This window comes from Balaenoptera acutorostrata, chromosome 3, assembly GCF_949987535.1.
Source record: "Balaenoptera acutorostrata chromosome 3, mBalAcu1.1, whole genome shotgun sequence".
In the NCBI taxonomy this organism is placed as follows: Eukaryota; Metazoa; Chordata; class Mammalia; order Artiodactyla; family Balaenopteridae; genus Balaenoptera; species Balaenoptera acutorostrata.
In genome coordinates, this window is record NC_080066.1 from 25,332,126 (window position 1) to 25,348,162 (window position 16,037).

Sequence of the window (16,037 nt, forward strand, 5' to 3'; positions counted from 1 at the left end):
AAAAGTTAGTTCTACAGACCACAGGAAAAAGCACCCCAACTATCCTCATCACGATCATCAGTACCACAAACCAGGCGTAAACTCTTCCAATGACAAATGCACTGATAAGACATTGCACTACAGCTTCAAGGGCTGTCAAGTTCAAAGCAATGCAACTTGGAAATGATATATAAAACGACTGTGCAGAAACAAAGTCAGAGGTAGGACACAACCGAGGAAAGATTATCTAGCGGACAGAACGGCACCAAATCCTTCTCAGGTGGGTCGTTTTAAAAGAACAGGGTTCTAGCCCTTTCTAGTGGAAAAAGCTGGCCAAACAGCTGAAGTTCTTTTTACCTAATGACCTTGAGCATTCCCGTGGGAAGGCTCGTTTCGCTTTTCGGTTTGGTTGGATGGAGAGTCATGTGGACTCGGGGCCCCTCTGCCCGCGCGCGGCGCCTGGCTCAGCATCCCGAGCGCGGGGATGGGTCCTGGTCTCAGGGCCGAAGCCGCCGCGAGCGGAAGCGCGGGGAGGAGCGCGGGGCGGGCCCTCGGGGAGAGCGGCGCGCGGCGGGTGGTGCGCGGGCCGCGGCTCCGGGGAGGGCGTCGGGGGAGCAGTCTCGGCGGCGGGGCCGCGGGGTGACTAGCGCCCTCTGGCCGGCGCCGCCCGCGGGCGCACCCACCGCGCCGGCAGCCCGCTCCCGCCGCCGCCGCCGCCGCTGCCCAGCCGCGCGCTCGGACCGCCGTCGCCCGCAGGTAGGTCCCTGCGCCGGGCGCCGACCGGGAGGGCAGGGGCCGCGGGGCCGGGGCCGTGCGCCCTGCGAGGGGCGGTGGGGTGGCCACCCAGCTCGGGCTCCGGCTCCGAGCCGGTCCAGGAAGGGGCGAGTAGGCTGATGGCGAACTCGGAAACGGCCACTCGAGCCGCAAACTTTGGGTCTAGTTTCCGTGGTTTCTCGCGCGCGGGGTGCCCGGGATGCGCGGACCTTGGCCGGGCGGAGGCCACCGGGGAAGGGGCCGGGCCGCCGCCTCTTGCTTCTGGGGTTTTCTTTCACCTGAACGAACGGCTTGGGTGGGAGGGAGGGAGGAGGGCGGCGGAAAGTTTTGTGTTCTCGGCACGTATTGGGAAGGAGAGGTGTTTGATGTAGTGGCAACCTGTCCGCAGAGGAAAATAACTTCAGTTTTCTTGGCATTTGTTAGAGGATTGGAGAGGGCTGCTAACACTCGCCTATAAACAAACTTGGTTTGTTTCCAGGGGCCGTCGTCAGGGCGAGGCCGGCTTTGATAGATACAAAGAAGAAAAAAAAAAGTGGTGCTTCATGCTGTAATTGTGGGTGAGAGTGGTTTTTTCCCTGGTGCTCAATCCTGTAACCTTGGTGAGAATGTTTTTCAGCTTTGAGGGCCACATGTTAAGAAAGTAGAGTCAGTGTCTTTATTTTATTGGGTTTTTAAGAGCCCCGGTTATCAGTGTGAAATGGACCTTTCATGCTAACGGCTCGGCACTCCCCACGGGGTCAATTAAGAGAGGCCCGAGGCAGCCTCACCTGGGAGATCCTGGGGTTTCTGCCGGGACAGCACTGCTGAGCTGCCTTGTCCTTCGGGGTTGTCCTGGTCAGAGTGGTGGTAAGATGATTCAGTGATGGACCAAGCTGCCAAGGAGGGGGTGGTGACACGGGGAGAAGGAGAGGACACCGCTCTGTGTCCGTGGAGGGAATGACCCAAACCAAGGATGATCCGTCCCTAGGTAGCGGTAACGTGCGGGTCCCGCAGGTGCCCTGCCCTTTCTGAACACGAGTCTGGTTGTTGCTCTCCTTACATTGTTCTCTAGAACCTGTGACCACCACCGTCCTTTCCTGATGGGGATACTTGATAGACAAGCCCTGTTCGTAAGGTGCGGGTTCCCCCACTCCTACCCCACACCCAAACTTGTGAATCACCATCTTCATTCCCCCCCTAACTTATCTTTGTTAACTCTTGTAAAATGGCAGTCTCACGGTGGATGCTTAATGTCTTTTAAAAAATGCTGTGTCTGGTGGGAAGGAGGGTGACATTCACTAATTTGGTTGCAAATTACTTTTGAAGTTTATGCACAGCTGTTTAAAATCCCTCGGAGATCAGTGCCATTGTTTGAGGCAGGTGTCTGCCACAGACTGATCTGGTTAGTCTTTCTTGTGCTGATTGAACATATATATATTTAAAGACGCAACATGGGAAGAGCTTCTAAAACCTTCAAAGCCCCAGCTGTGGAGCTCCTCCAAGTTAGCAATTAAGTCGAAATTAAGTTGGTTTGTTGTGGGGTTCCCCCCCCCCTTAAACTTTTCTCTCTGATTTCAAGAGTAACCTGTCAGCATCACCAGCCTTTGTTTCAGACCCTGTGATTTTTCTTGTAAACTTATAAAATGTAAACTTCCAGGGACGACTCTTGTCACCCCCTCTGCCTTATCAGTTGTTCACTTCCGCCACTGTCTTGTGCGATGGTTGCTCAGGATGGCAGGTGGCTCTCAGACGAGCTTGAGCTGCTTTCCTTCTCCCAGACCCTCCTCCCTCCAACAGACACTCCCTATTGAGTCTGTTTGGAAGATACATAGGTCAACACTGGAACTTTCTTTTGCCGATGTGTCACTTGTCTTTCGGGTATGCAGGGATACTGTTAAGTAAGTCACACCGTGGTCCTTCTTCAAATCTCAAAGATCCCTCTCTACACCGAGATGAGATTTCTCTTGTTCACAGCAGGTCCTGGAGGCTCCCTCGAATAGCGCATTTGTCTTTGGCCATTTCTATAAAGGTCCCTCATGCCATTGTAATATATTGTCTCTCTTCTGTGGAAAAGACGAAATTCTTTTGTGTCATGAATTTGGTGTTTTATCTAAAATTCCATGTAGACTGGGTTCAGGATTTTCTTTTGAGAGTGTGGGCTTCTGGTAGAAATCTACCAGGAGATTAGGAGTAAAGCTCCACAAATCTCCTTATAATGCAGAATTTGATGATAGGACATTTGCCATCCTTTAAAATAGGAATTGGAATTAGTACTTCCTGTTCTTAGTGCATTTCATGTTTTAGAGTTACTGATTATGTTGTTGGCCCTTGAAAGTATTGCTGATATAGTAATCAAATGTGACTGTTAATAAGGGTATTTTTGATTTCAGGTGGCTTCCATTTTAGAGGGTTCAATCTTTTATCTGTTTTTCAAGTAATTTTCACAAATCATTTCATAAAAATAAAAAATGGTTATAAGTCCCAGGGAATACCGATGTATAATGTGGTTTCATATTTACGTAATTTTGTTGCCCAAAATCAGATTGTAATTAAAAAGTAGGGAAATTAGTCTTGTGGTGACATGACATAGCATTAAACTCATTCTTTCTGTTTCTGTCTATTTTAAAACTTTAAGTGTCTCGTTTTCAAGCAGCAAATCATTCAGGTTTGCTTTCTAATATGTATTTTAACTGTTAAGGCAGAAATTAGGAGAAACTCATAGGAAAACATGATGTCGAGGCAAAAAAGAGAAAAGGTGTTTCCTTGCAATAATGGAAACATCTTTCATTATTTTAACCTGTCAAGCACTTATACACAAATTCACATTGCTCTGTCATCTAAAGATATCCTTGGTGCAAAATGAGAACCAGAGGTTTCTGAAATTAGGAATAGCACATCCTAAGCCTACAGTCATAGATTTCTGCTCTGGGATTAAAATAGCAGATATTCAAAGCCACTCACTCTGGCAGCACATACTTCTACAGATTGATGTTAACTTTTGTTTTTTCAATTTTATTGGAGCGTAGTTGATTTACAATGTTAGTTTCAGGTGTACAGCAAAAGTGGTTCAGTTATACATATACATATATCCTTTTTCAGATTCTTTCCCCATATAGGTTATTACAGAATATTGAGTAGAGTTTCCTGTGCTATACAGTAGGTCCTTGTTGGTTTTCTATTTTATATTTAGTAGTGTGTGTATGTTAATCCCAAGCTCCTAATTTATCCCCACCCACACACACACATTTCCCCTTTGGTAACCATAGGTTTGTTTTCAAAATCTGTGAGTCTGTTTCATAAGTGAGTTCATTTATATCATTTTTTAAAAAATTATGATGTTAACTTTTGAATTAAGCTAATACTATTGATGGTAATCAGAGCCAGTAAAAGCAATAAGGCATGGTTTTATTGATGTATTATTATTTATTATTTATGTGCCAGATATTATACTCAATTTTATTTGTACTTGACAGACATTACTGTTTGTAATGTTTAATCTTTGCGAAGCTTATATAAATTTGATATCACTATCACCACCACCATCACCATCCGAATTCTGCAGATGGGGAAACGGAGGCTCAGGGAGGTTGTCACTTGCCCAGCTCTTCCAGCTGGTAACTGTTAGAATCAGGTGTGTGTGATCGCCAAGCATTGCCATAAACCACAGAGCTAGACGGCCTACCAATTAAATATTTTAAATTGTGATAAAATACACATAACAAAATTTCCCATCTTAATAATTTTTAAATGTGCAGTTCAGCGGCATTAAGTACATTCACGTTGTCATGCAACTATCACCACCATCCATCTACAGAGCTCTTTTCATTTTGCAAAACTGAAACTATGTACCCATTAAACAATAACTCCCCATCCATCCCTTCCTCCAGGCCCTTAAAACCTCCCTTCTACTTTCTTTGAATTTGACTGCTCTAGGGACCTCATATAAATGGAATCAGACAGTATTTGTCTTTTTGTGTATTGCTTATTTCACTTAGCTTAATGTCCTTCAGGTTCATCTATGTTGTAGCCCGTGTCAGAATTTCCTTCCTTTTTTAAGGCTGAATAATATTCCATTGTATGTATCGACCACATTTTGTTTATCCATTCATCTGTTCATGGACGCTTGGGCTGCTTCCACATTTTGGCTTACGAGTAGTGCTGCTATGAATATGGATGTATCTCTTCAAATTTCTGCTTTAAATTCTTTTGGCTGTATACCCAGAAGTGGAATTGCTGGATTAAATGATAATTTCGGGTTTAGTTTTTTGAGAAGCCACCACACTGTTTTCTATGGCGGCTGCACCATGCGACACTCCCACCAACAGCGCACGAGGGTGTCGGTGTCTCCCGTCCTCGCCGATACTCGACACCCGTTATTTTCTGTTTTTTGATAGTTGGCATCCTAATGGGTGTGAGGTTAACCAATTAACCAGTTAGCTTTTTACCAAATCATTTGGTGCACGACGTGCGGGTTCTCTGGGCCGATGCTGCTCCTGAATTTGTTTTTTCCTATCTCACCTCGTGCTTATGTCCCTTTTTCTAGTGAAGAATAATTGGAGGACTTATTACTCCAGCACCTCTTGGAGGACTAGGGAACCCATGGGCAGAGAGGGCTCCTGACAGGTAAACACCGGGTGTCTCTAGGGAGGGCTGCCCCTGCTTATGTGAAGGACCTCGTGCTTTAGCAATGAATAGTTGTCGAGAATCAAGTAAGCGTGGCGTTAGTATTAAGGACACTAAATGTGCAGAACAGACCCTTTGCAGAAGATTAGGTAAAGGTTGAGTTATCTCTTATATGTGACCAAAACCAGACAAATTCTTAGGACAGTGGAGAGAACCAAAAAGTCGATGGCTGTGGTTTCATCCATCAAGCTCTTGTTGGGAGGCTCAGAGCCGCACGCTGTGCTGTATAACCCACCCGGTGGGGGCAGGGGGAGATGCAGCCAGATGAAGGGGAAATTATAAGTGTGATGATTTCATCATGTATTGGGTTGGCCAAAGAGTTCGTTTGGGGTTTTTTTTTTTTTATAACGTCTTATGGAAAAACCCAATGAACTTTTTGGCCAGCCCAATATTTGTATTGTTATATGTCAGTTTATAATATTACGGTGCATGACAATGTGATACGTTTATTTTGTCTGTTTCTTGCTCTAGAGTATAAACTCCCTGAGGGCTGGCGTTTGTCCGTAGCTGTGTTCCCAGCTCCTACAGTAGTGCTGGCACGTAGTGAGTAAATGAGTGCAGAATGAGTGTGTAAGCGCGGTACTAGGGGCATACGTGGTGCTGTGGGAGCGCTAGATCTGGGGCGTCTGAGAAGATGCCCCAGAGAAAGCAGCGGCTCAGCTGAAACCTGAGGATGTTCTGGAAGGTGGGAACGGCGTTTTAGGATTGCTGTGAGCATGACGTCCTAGCGAGGGAAAGGAAGACAGTCTGGATTGAGCACAGCGGGTGAATGAGTAGAGGGCCTGAGCCCAGAGTTCCCCCTCAAAGTGTGCTACTGGCATCAACTACACTCTCTAGTTGAAAGTACAAAGAGCAGACCCTCAGTTGCCCTTGGCTATCGTACCCTCCTTCCCATCTCAGCCCTCTGAGTTGTTCACACCGAGTAGATGCTAAAGTAAGCATCTAGCAAGTAGAGTGTTGCCAAGATATGGGTGAGTTTCCAAAGCAAGCCAAGTGCTGTGAGTTCATGGTCAGATAAGACAACTCTCCTCAGCCCAGGTGAGCAAGAAGGCAAGTCTTTCATGCAAGTCAGCTGACCTGTCTTTCTTTCAGTTTGGGGAGAAATTCACGTCAGCTGTGTGTGTAGCGCTTTTAGAGCAGTCGTCTTCAGCATTTTCCATTCTGTGGTCCGTTAATGTTTTCAGCGATACAAAAACAGGCCTCTCACCCAGTGTTTTTTAAACTGCAAGACACAATCCATTATTGGATTATGAAATTAACTTACTGTGTTGGAACAAGCGTATCTTTAAACATGAAATCGAATAGAACAGAAAAGACCAGCATGCATTTCATGTAGCAAGAGTAATTCATGAAATTTGGGGTCCTGGAGTTTGGGACATTTGTCTTACCCAAAAGCTTGAAAATGATAGACCCATGACATTTAGTTTTCTATAATGTTCCTTTTAAGTTATAGAAGCACACAAGCGCAGGCCTGGAGGGAGGGCAGGAGAAAGTGACATTAGTTGAGTGATCATCGTGCAGGTGCCTGGATACGTGGGATTATTTACTCCTGAAGTCCTGCTCATTGGGTGGATCATCCACAGTTTACAGAGGAGACGCTGAGGCTTGTAGAGGTTAAGAAACTTGATCAAGGGTTACATGACAAATGACTAGCTGTGAACCCTGACCTCTTGGCTCACAATTTAATCTTCCTTTCAGGCCTCCATAGATTGTATTCCCAAAATTTGAAGACATCTTCTCAGGGAACGTGTTATAACCATATTCCACATTAGTTAAGAGGAATATGGACTTTGGGATATACCCCATCAACTTCTTAAGGAATTAAGTCACGTAAGAAGAAGTAGTATTGATTAAACAGACCAGGGCTGTTGACAAAGATGAAAAGGGCCACTCTTTCCTCCCCCTGAAGCTTTCCCCCTGCTGCTGGGAGAAGCAGCCTCAGTGGAGCCATGTGAGGTGACGTGCTTTTCTTTCTAAAGCTGGGATCCCTGGGGCCATAGCTGAGTCCCACTGTCTACTTTTCCCAGTGTGTATCCAGAGGCTGATGAGTTTCTACTGGACAAAATTATGCAATTATGCAAATTCCTGGTGCGTGATTCCATGATTTCTAGCATCTGCCAGGCTTTCAGACTTTGCCTGGTCAACTCTCTTTCCCTTTCTACAGCAGCTATTTCAGACCGTCTCCTGCCACCGTCACCCCCTCAGCCTGCTTTGCTGAGCAAATGGAAGTTTTCCTGATGAAAACCACCTTACCCTGAGATCACAGGGCTACAAGCCCAACTCTCTCTGGATCCACCCTCCCATCCTCCCTGTCTTTTACAATGAAAAAAAAAAAAAGCCTCACCTGTCTAATGTTCATCCTCCATTGAAGCTCTGGAATCCATTTCTTCTTCCTCCTTGAGAATCTCATTCTCTTGATTATGTCCTCTTGCACCTGTATTTTCCTTCCCTCCCTCATGCCTGGCCCCATTCTCACTGCACAGACATGCTGAAATCCCTCCCTTCTTTGAAGAGAAAGGCCATCCTTCTGTGCCTTCCTCCAGCTACTTCTCTCTTTCCTCCTCTTCACAACCAGACTCCTTAAATTGTCCTCTGCACCTGCTGCTCTGTCTTCCCTCCATGTCTTGGCCACAGACATCTGGCATTGCCTCTGCTGCCCCTGGGAATGTATCCCATTCCTGTTCCCTTTTGCTGATTCTTGCTAAATTCCGCTCCCGTCTTCCTTGACTTCTCTGCAGCAGACCGGGTACTGAGCATCTCTGGATTCTCCGAGCAACGTCGTCCTCCCATCCCCCCTTCCCGTCCTCCTTCCTTCCTCTCCTGTGCTTTGCAAGCTACGCCTCTCCTTTCCGTCCCCTGGAAGGTTGATGTTCCTCAGTGTTCTCACCCCGTGGGTAACCTCATCCCTCACTGACCTTAACAGCAGCCTCCTGGCTGACCGCTGCCCCACCATGACCTATCCAGAGTCCTCTTTTGCGGCTGCTTGATAGGCGCATCCAACACCCCCTGCCCCAAACTGCAGGCGTCGTCTTCCCCTTTCTCTTTCCACAGACCCGCCTCCCGTTCTTTTCTGTATCTGGCGCTGGCATCACCTGTCCTTGCACGAGCAGAAATCTGAACGTTTTCCTTGACTTCTCACCTCCGCAGCTCCCCCCAAACCAAGTTCTGTTAGTCGCACCCCCTGCTTATCTTTTTATTCCATCCACCTTCTCCAGCCCCCACTCTTATTTGCAGGTCACCACCATTTCTCTTCTGGATCACTGCCAGAAACTCCTCACTGGTCTCTGTTACTATGGACTGTCCTCCGTGCTGCAGCTGGGAGGGTCCTTCTAGAACCCAGATCTGAGCTTGTCACTCCTTGCTTTAAACTCTCCAGTGGCTACCCAGTGTACTTGGAATGAAAGCTGGACCCTGTAATGTGAATTAGAAGGTTCTAGTTGGTCTGCACTCCCCTGTCCTCTCCAGCCTCATCTCTCCAGCACCACACACATCACTTTCCTCCAAGTCCAAGCCTCTTTGGGTTCCGTAGCTGTCCCATGTGTCCCATTGCCTCATGGAACTTTCTGCCCTACCTCTAGCCCCCTCCTTCCTTTGGCTATTCTCTATGTTTTCAGGGCCTATCTTACACAGTTTTCCTCTGGAAAACTCTTCCTCCAAATTAGGCTTTTGCTTCCTCCCACATGTCCTTAAAGCACGTACGAGATCATCTACATACAGCACTTAGCTCCGTGTGTGGCAACCAGTCCGTACATGTTAGCTGGCACGGCACAAACCAGTATATACTGGTTTCTTTACCTTTAGATGTTCCAAATAGATTGTAAACTCTCTGAGGGCAGAAGGCACCTTCTCTTATTCTTGATTGAATCCCTGGTATCTAGCACTGTTTCTGATGCATAGTAGGTGCTCAATAAATGTTAGTGGAATAAATAAATGAGCTACACATTTTAGAACCTTTATTGTCTAAGGGACTGTGTGCTAATCCCAATCTAGTAGTTTAAATGTCTACACAAATAGAATCATTATCATCGTCAGCAATTTTTGCCTGTGGGTCTCTGGAATTATCTAGATACATTCTACTACAAAGTCAGAGTTGAAGGTGATGGGAAACATTTAAAAATGCAAAGAGGCATCTTGCTACAAGGGAAAAACTCCATCTCCCCGTCTCTGTGGTATGATTTTCTCCCTCTGTCATCCTCATAGTTTCTTACTTTGCTGGGAGATGCCAATAATAAAAGGAAAAAAGATTAAGAATGATCAGGAAATAAAAAGTAATATTGAAATATTCTGAAACATCCTACAAGGTTGAGGCAGTTTGTAAACATTAAATGCAAATATACAGCGAACTCAAAATTATTTTAATAAAAAGAAATTATCAAAGGGTAAAAGAGATTAAAAAATTTAATGAAACGATAAAAGATTTTAAGGATTCTTCAGAACAAAATCGTCATGATCTTAAACTTCATTAAGAAAGGTAAAAAGTAAAAGACTTAATTTGAGAATTAGGACAATAAAGGCATGCCAAAGATTAAATAATTGAGAGTATTCAAAGAAAAATATCTTAAAGAATAATAAATTATTTAGGGGACTCACTGAAAGTGTAACCAAAAATATGGAACCAGAGGGGGAGAAAAACATAATCGTTCGAAGAAGATTAAAAATAAATCCCAGCAATAATAAAATGAGCACTAGCATGGGTTCCTAATGGCAAGTAAGCCACAGCTAAAACACTGTTAAAACTGGAGCTTAGGGTTTTAACCTCAAAAGCCCGTGTCGCCTCAATGGGATTTCAGAGGCAGTTTTTAGTATACTTGCTGTGTGAATGCCATCATGTTTCAGGGGAAATGCTCTGTGAGTTCCACTGTGACATTTCCCTGGGGGGGGGGGCGGGGGGGGGGGTCACACAAGGGCAACCAAAGGGTTACGCTCATGTTTGACTGCAGAACAAGGGAGACACTTCTAACTGTGTGAGACTCAGCATCCCTTCCTTCCAGAGCCTAATGGCTTCTCCATCCCGTGTCTCCTGCTTTCCTTTGGGAAATAAGAAAAGCAGGTGTCCCCCTAAGTGCATTCCTCACCTTGTTCGTGGAGCCTCTTCTCAACCAGAGCCCTTTGGCAGTTACCCAAGAAAGTGTCTTTGTGTGTTGTACCTTTTCTGTGTAGCTTGTAATGTGTTACCCTCCCTCTTATGCTTTCTCATGTCTCTGGGGACTTGAGATTCTGTCTAGCTCATAAGCAGAGCTCAGTGATGATATTCTAATTCAATTAGTATTTCCTGAGGAAGCTCATCTATTCCAGGTCTTCTATTTCCTTCTCTTTCTTAAACTCTCGGCACAGAGCTCAGACCGCATCTTGACTTGAGGAAGCTCATGAAACCTCTCCTAGTCTGGGAATAGATTCTATTTTTCCCTCATCGCTAACAAGAAGGATTCTGACTTTGAATGTCACATTTTTCAGGGCCTAATCATCAGTGCTAAGAGCCCTAAGCCCTGCAATGCTGGCCTGTCTGCTTAAGGTGAATGTTAAGGGTCTGGCTGAGAAGTGGTGCATAGGGCCAAGTACATCGTTACAGTTTGGTGCATTGACGTCTGTTTGGCCAGACTCTATACCCTGTCACCTGTTTGCCTTCCTCCCCTCCCCTGCCCAGTTCCATTGTGCCAGTCCCTCCACCTTGCTTTCCAGGTCCCTTGCAATAAATGAAGACATATGGGAGTTGGCACACAAGGGTATTAATCCAGATTAGATTGTCTTTTTCAGTAGCAGAGACTGGAGGATCTTGCGGCATCCTTCCCCCTGCCTTTGTCCAGCTTTTCCATGGCCTTGCCAGTCTTCCCGAGCCATCCAACAGTGAAGGCAGATGGAAAAGTCACAGAAATGGGGGCTAGGAGACCCATGTTCTCATTCCTGCTTTGTCATATTGACCATAAGATGAGTGAGTCGGATGAGGAGTCTGTAGGATCCCTCCTGATCCTAATATTTTGTAGCTGTTTGGGGGGCGGGGGGTTCTTTTGATATCTACACATTCTAGTCACACCAGGATTTCACCCAAGCACCTGCCGTGGTGCAGTAGTGCATACATTTCATGGCTCCCAGTCTGTAGTTAGCCCTCTCGTAAGCACGGGTGTAGAATAGAGAATATAACCAGTAGTGTAACCCTTCACCAGTAAATGGGAGTGCAGTCACCCAAACACTGAAATCATTCCACTGTTGTTTAGACTTTGCAAATTAAAACTTCACATGATAACAACACATTTTTTCTTCTACCGTGTCAGTGATGACAGTAGCACAAGAAATCTAATAACAACCAGGTTTTCTCAAAACACCGATTCTCCAAAAAGAACAACTTGATTTCCTCAGTGGACTTTGTTTCTGGAAGATAGGATCGTGAGGAATAGCAGCCAGATAGCATCTTCTCCCCTCTAAGAATGGGAACTGTTTTCATTCTTCTGCATCAGTCATTGGAAAAGAAAAATAAATTAGCATGTATTTTTAAGGACATATTTAGGCTGTACAGATGGAGTGATATTCACAGTAGCCATAAATAAACTCTCTCATCAGAGTAATCTTACATGCAGCTGAGCCAGTCCTAGATAGTTTTGTAAAAATCCTTTTAATGTTGAAATAATTCAGGGAGAAATAGAATGCATAATTCCAAGTTCTGGAGCAGAGGCAGCCTGAATATTTGCCAAAGGTTCAGCACAAAATACTTTAACCTTCCTCCATTCCAATAAAAAGAAGGATTTTACAACAGGGATTCTTTCCTAGTTCCTGGGCATTGAGATTTGTTATTATTTATAGTGCACTTGGGAACTTTGATGAAAAGTGCTTTAGGAAAGAAAGAAAGCCACATGAGCAGTAGGAAAGGCTTTGCATTACTTATTAAAATAAAATGCAACTTACTTGACCCCAAATTAATATTGCTGAGCATAAACTAGCACATAATTTTAGAAATTAATGAAGGCAAAGTTATCCGTTAACAGTTTCCCACAGGTGGAGCTGGTAGAGAGAAATGTCATCACATAACATCATTTTTGAGTTTTATTATTTCAGTTGAAATGAAAGAAACAAGGGCAAGCCTTTGTCTTTTGAGAACAGACTAGAGGTATTCAGAACAGAGAAAATATATCTTCCTTTAAATATACAAAATCAGTTTTCTCCTGAAAAAATATCGTAGATATTTTCTCATGGAAAAATAGTCTAGACCTCTAGGTCTAAATATCTAGACCCAGAGAGAGATCACACCATTTATTCAAGTACTGGTCTATCTCAAGACATTTAGCAATATAGCTAAGAAAGCAAATTATAAAGAACCAACAAACATTCTGCAGGTCCAAAAAGTGAGACACATATTTGTTTGGATATTTGTCTAAAAACTACCATTAGGAAAGTTCAGACTGAATTCCAGGGAATTTTAATCCACACACTGCATTTTCTTAGCCTTTTTGCAAGATGGAATCAGAGGATTACATTTTCTAAGGACCATTTTTTTTAAAAGCTTGAACACTCATCAGTTAAGTGTGACATAGGCTTGAAATTAAGAGTTGGTGATAAGTAATTAAGTGAAGTACAACTTAGCACATGTTGACAGTGGACCAATGTGACTGTCCTGAACTTGTCAAGGCTGTGGTGTACTATTTATTTGACCTAGAATATTGCTTTGGATATCAGTCACTGTGTAACAGACTTCCCCGACACTTAGTGGCTTAAAACAACACCGTTTTATTTGCTCGTGATTCTGTGGCTCAGGAATGTGGGCTGGTTCTGCTCCTGATGGATTCACCTGGCGTCTCTCGTGAGGTTATGCACAGATCTGAGATGGGACCACTCATATCTTATATGGCACTTGGTAGGTATGGCTCGAAGACCGGGACATCACGCTGCCTCTCTCTCTCTCTCTCTGTGCGGCTACCTTGGGCTTCCTTTCATGGTAATTAGATCCTCAGAGTGAGTGTTCCCAACACACAAAGGCTCGCATCTCTTAAGGGCCACACTGAGAAGACACAGAGCATCACGGAAGTTCTACTGGTCCAAGCAAGTCCCAGGCCAGCCAAGATCACGGGGAGGGGTCTAGCCAAGTGGCATTGCGGAATAGCTTTGGAATGGGAGGTGCTCTTGCAGCCATCTTTGGAAACACAGTCTAGCACAAATATTTAGGCTGTTAGGATAACATTTCATAGAAGTGGCCTCACGTTTATTTTCTGAGATGGAACCTCTTCACTCTCCTGACAGAAGGGCCCGACGAAAACAAAAATCTGATTGCCATTCTCCGCCTTGCTCTGTGTCACCTACAAAATAAGATCCAGACCCTTCACATGGCTTGCCCCAGGTCCTTCCGTGTCTGTCCCCTGCCTGCCTCTCAGCCTCGCTCTCACAAGGCCCCGAGCACCAGTCGTTCTTCAACCGCCTCTTGGTTAGCACAGCTCCACGTGGGACCACGTGCCTGGGATGCGCTTCTTCCCATCGCATCCTCACTTGGCTGACCCCTCAGACATCACTGCCTCTGCGAAGGCTCCTCCACCCCCTGCTGTATTAAAGCATCCTTCCCCCCGGGGGAGTGCAGGGATCCGAGTCTCTCTCTCCAGTCCAGCCCTGGCCTTGTCCCCCACAGAGCAAGCGCTCAGGCATTAAAGTCAGCGTAGTCTACGCACAGGGTAGAGTGGCGGGGTGCCTGGAGGGAAGACCAGAAAACCCCAAACAGGAAGAAGGCGGTGTGAGAAGGAGGTCAGAGCCGTGAAGAGTGAGCCGAGCAACGGAACCGGAGGTGGATGCAGAACCGCCAACGTGCAGAGAGAGAAAGGGAACACGCTAGACACACAGAGGACGAGAGACGAGCTGAAACAGAGTATTCAATGAGAGCGTAGTGTCATGGGTAAGAAGGAAGAAACAGAAGGCTGACATCGGACCCAGCCATGTGCATCCACAGAGATGCGGGAACCGCGCCCCGTCGGGGCATCCCGGACGTGCAGTTAAAAGGCGGGGCACCCCGATGCCAAACAGTACACAACCTAACTCCTCTGCACACCTTCTCAACAGGTGCCTGCCCGACCAAGAGGGCGGGAGAGAAGTTGGGCAAAGGGAAGAAGAGTTGCTGCTTCCAGGAAAACCTGTGGGACCATCACTCCTCAGTCTGCGGTGGTGCTTATTTCGCTTGGCTGAATAGCTTTCCTCCTGAGCCAAATTGACTGAATAACGTCAAAGTGAAACTGTTGTACTTGACGCTGGTGACAAGGTTCAGGGGAAGTGGTGTGACTCAGGGGAGGGAGGATGTAGCTAATCCCCAGCGAGGAAGACCCACCTTGAAAGAGCAGGAGCCGCCTTTTGACAAAACAACCCTAAAGGAAGTAATCGTCGTGAGAAAATATGTTTTCTGCTAAGTGGTGGAAGAAGAAAATATGACCATCCTTCCTTTGACTCTGTTGAGTGTATAAACTCAGTACTAATACTTATAACTAACTTGGATTGAGCTTTTTCTGCATCCAAGAGCTGCTCTGATCTGTTTACATCTATTAACTCACTTGAGGTGGGTCCTGTGATTGTCCCCATTTTACAGGTGAGGAAACCAGTTAAACAGCCTGTTCAAAGTCACCGAGCTGCTAAACTGCAGAGCTGGGATTTGAATGTAGGCAGTTTGATGCCGTAGTCCATCTTCCTAATGCTCTACTTGGCTTAGGCTGAATATGGCAATATACTGTATCTACTGACTCATTTTTTAAAAATACTACCTGACAGTGGTATTAATTCTAAGAAATGAGTTTTGAGACTTCTTTCCCTCTGTGTATCTCAATTAAGGTTTGGGACACATTTTAAAATGGCAAGTTCTATCAGCTCTGGACACACACACACACACACACACACACACACACACACACACACACACACACACATACACATACACACATATACACACAGCCGTAATTTGCAAAGAGCTGTGCAGAAGAAAGTGTGTTTAATTAAAAATGAGTGCGAAATGCAGCCAGATTAACCTTCTTTGGTGATAACTTTGAAGTTTGAACTTTGACTTTGTAAGGCAGTTCTGGAAATGAGAAGAATGACATGTTCTTATGCTGTGAGATATACTTAAATTGTTTCTCAGTATATACCTGAGGTAACTTTGTAATTTGCTCTTTAGTCAGTATATCTATGAAATCACTGGTAAGATTCAAATTAATTTTCTGATCCCTTTTATGTCTATTGCTTATTAATTGTTGTTATTTGACAAGCTTCTGAAGCACAAGATTCCAAAAAGTTCAAAGTGATATCCTTATTCAAGAAAACATTTCTTTTGCCAATATTTTCCAAAGAATAATTTTTTAAAGTCTCAAGAACTCTGTACTTTATTATTTTTCTGGTTGGTTTGCAAAATAACAACTAGAAATATCATAGATATTTCACATTTGAGCAAATGGGCAGTTTTCAGAGGTTGAATATAAATATTAGTCCTGAAAATAAATAAGTAGGAAAATTATAGTAGCCACCGAGGCACATAACACCCATGATGCATCGTCTTGGGGGCAGAAATATAGCGTATCTATGCTTTCTGCGGCTTCTGTTTTAACCTTATCCTTCTGACCTTCGTGGACCCCTGCCGTGCAGCCCTCCCCAGGCAGCACTTTTAGAGGATTTAT

At 45.0% G+C, this 16,037-nt stretch overlaps 1 protein-coding gene across 2 annotated transcripts in view; it reads left to right on the plus strand.

Annotated features, from left to right (window-relative positions):
• Positions 1-666: 666 nt before the first annotated feature.
• Positions 667-16,037, plus strand: part of PRKCQ (protein kinase C theta) — a 152,168-nt gene continuing 136,797 nt past the window's right edge. Inside the window, exon 1 of one of the 2 annotated variants that reach the window (XM_057544212.1) lies at positions 667-735. The gene's annotated coding sequence lies outside the window, so the exon portion shown is untranslated. The remainder of the gene's footprint in view (positions 736-16,037) is intronic. The other variant, XM_057544213.1, reaches the window with a different exon arrangement.